The 3,165-nt window shown below is 44.8% G+C and overlaps 1 pseudogene; it reads left to right on the top strand.

Annotated features, from left to right (window-relative positions):
• Nucleotides 1-223: 223 nt before the first annotated feature.
• Nucleotides 224-2,136, top strand: LOC132425672 (ferritin light chain-like; annotated as a pseudogene).
• Nucleotides 2,137-3,165: the final 1,029 nt, after the last annotated feature.

Raw genomic sequence — 3,165 nt, 5'->3', positions numbered from 1 at the left:
GTCACTGAAGTGTTATTGAAGGAGGAAAGCTCTGTGTGTGTGTGTGTGTGTGTGTGTGTGTGTGTGTGGTAACGTGAATGTATTTGCATTTCAAAACAATCACTTGAACTGTAGCATGAGAACTAGTTGAAAGGATGGCAAGAGTGGCTACTGAGAAACCAGTTAGGACGTAAATGCTGTTGTCGGGGCAAGAGCAAGACGTGATGGTAGCAAGACTGGGGAGATGGCCCTGGAGGAGGACAGAGTGGATGTGTCTGAGATACATGTTGGAGAGAAAGTGGGTGAGAAGTGATAAGAAGGTAAGAGGAGTCACGTGTCAAGGATGATCCACAGGTGCCTGGCTTGTGTAACTGGACGGATGATGGTGCCATTCTCTGACGCAGAGAACACAGGAAGAGGAGCCAACCTGGGCTTGGGAAAGAAGGCCATGAATTTGAGGTATTTTGAGACATCTCCACTTGGCGATGTTAGGAAGTCAGTTGTATTTGTGGGTCTGGAGCTCAGAGAGGTCTGTGCCAGAGATCTGAATTTGGCAGCCGTCTGTGACAAGCAGGAAACATGGAAATGGATGAGAGCAAGTAAGGAGTGAGAAGACTGCCTAACATGTAGTGAGGAAACCCGAGTTTTCCTTGGCCTGGATTCAGCTCTTCACACCTCTTTCCCCTTACTGATACACACCCCCGCTTCTGAAAGAGCAAAACACGTCCAACCGTTAATCAGGAGGAGAAACATCTCAAGAAAACTTAGACAGAGAACACCCGGAAAGCACCTTGCCAAAGAGCGTCCCCAGAAGCTTGGAAGAATTACTTCAGCTTCTGCAGGAGCTTGTGGTACAGATATGGAATAACCTGAGCATTCAGAGAGGTGGACTCTTTTTTCACGTTATGATTCCCAGAGCTATTGTTTCATCCATAGCCTGCTACGCACTGCACATTCACCAAGGAAAAATACACATCTAGCCCTTACACCATCTATTCGTGCTATCATTAAAATAGCTCTGGGGCAGACACTTATCTATCATGAGAATTTTCATGAGATAAAAATCTGAACTTTAAGAAAGAGCAAAACAAACTCTTAGTTCATAAGCCAGTGAGGATGAATGTTTCCATCTAAGTTCATTAGTGAAGTTTCTTTCTCGTTCTGATAGGGAGTTGTGAACTAACTGAGAAATGCGGCGATGAATAAGAGAGGGGAGCTGGATCAGCCATGCCAGTATTTCTGGACTGTTCAGTCAGCAGTATCAATAGAGCAAATCGTTATAACTCCAGTTTTGTGACAATCTGGTCACGTCTGTTAAGAGTGTATGTAGGGTTTCCCTGGTGGCGCAGTGGTTAAAAATCCGCCTGCCAATGCAGGGGACATGAGTTCGAACCCTGCGCCACCGGGGAAGCCCCCACCACCATTTTTTGAGAATAACTCCTTACTACCGATCAACCACAAGCTCCTAGATTCGTCAAAATTATTCCACCAAGGTGGAGGCCACTGTCCCCGGCGTGGTCAACATACATCTGCAAGCTTCTGACACCTACCTCGCTCTGGGCTTCTATTTCAACCACGACGATGTGGCTCCGGAGGGCTTGGGCCGCTTTTTCCGTGAATAGGCTGAGGAGAAGTGCGAGGGCCTAAGCGTCTCTTGAAAATGCAAAACCAGCATGGCGGCTGTGCCCTCTTCCAGGACGTGCAGAAGCCGTCTCAAGATGAATGGGGTAAAACCCAGGACGCTGTGGAGGCTGCCATTCTCGGGGAGAAGAACCTGAACCAGGCCCTTTCCCACCTGCAGGCCCTGGATTCTGCCCCTGCAGATCCCACCTCTGTGACTTCCTGGAGAGCCGCTTCCTAGAAGAGCATGTAGAGCTCATCAAGCAACGGCTTCCCTAGTGGCGCAGTGGTTGAGCGTCCGCCTGCCAATGCAGGGAACATGGGTTCGTGCCGCGGAGCGGCTGGGTCCGTGAGCCATGGCCGCCGAGCCTATGCATCTCCGCAACGGGCGAGACCACAACAGTGAGAAGCCCGCTTACCGCAAAAAAAAAAAAAAAAAAAAAAGAAGAAGATGGGCAAGCACCTCTGCAGGCCTGGCTGGTCCCCAAGCTGGGCTGGGCCAGTATCTTTGAAAGGCTCACCCTCAAGCACGACTAGGCGCTTCCAGAGCCCCTCTGGTGTCAGGGCTTCTGCCTGAAGCCCCTCTCTGCAGCCACTAGACAGCTTTTTAAACACCCTGGAGCCCTCTCCCAAGTCTTGGACCAAATAGAATCAATAAAGCTTTTTGCAGGAAAAAAAAAAAAAGCAGGATTTGAAGTTTTATAATACTCTGCTCACAATTTTTAAAAAATATATGAAAAAAATCTTGAATGAAATTACCAAAAATTAAAATAGTTTTATGAAGGTGGTAAAACAATGGATGGCGATCCTTCTTATTTTCCAAGTTTTCTGTAATGTATGATCACATTTAATTTAAAATACTCTATTCAGTATTGTTATGTCAAATACTTAAATATGTTTCATTTTTTTAATTTAAAAAATGTGTTTAGTTGTTTATTTTGGCCACGCCAAGCGGCTTGGAGGATCTTAGTTCCCCGACCAGGGATCAAACCCATGCCCCCTGCAGTGGAAGCGCAGAGTCCTCACCACTGGACAGCCAGGGAATTCCCTGTTTCATTTATTTTAATTACAATTTAAATATATTATTTTAAAATGCAATAAAAGTTGTACCTTATGGAGGGCTGGAATTTTTCTACATCTCCATCTGGATGGAGGTTACCTGAGTGTATACCTAATAAAAATACTTGTGTTATTTATGACTGACACAAGTTATGCATATTTATATATGTATATCTGTTACACCTCAGTAAAAGAGTTTTTTAAATTGTAATCCACAACACGTTATCTAAGGTATAGCGGATAAATGAGGCTGACTGTAATTCTTTCTATATTTACCTTCATTTTATCAATACGACACAGTATGATATTCCTGATTTTTAACCTCAAAGACAAAAAAATCTTAGAGCATTCCTACCTATCACTGTCTGTTTACTGGAAAACCCTTGTCTCTGGACATAGTACCAAGCTGTCTTGATTGACAGATTGGAAGTGAGGACAACAGGATGGTAGGTAATCCCTCAACCCATAAGATTTCTGGTAATAATAATAGAAATAAAGAGAGAAAAC

This window comes from Delphinus delphis, chromosome 5 (assembly GCF_949987515.2).
Source record: "Delphinus delphis chromosome 5, mDelDel1.2, whole genome shotgun sequence".
Classification (NCBI taxonomy): domain Eukaryota; kingdom Metazoa; phylum Chordata; class Mammalia; order Artiodactyla; family Delphinidae; genus Delphinus; species Delphinus delphis.
This window is presented reverse-complemented; position numbering and strand designations above follow the sequence as displayed.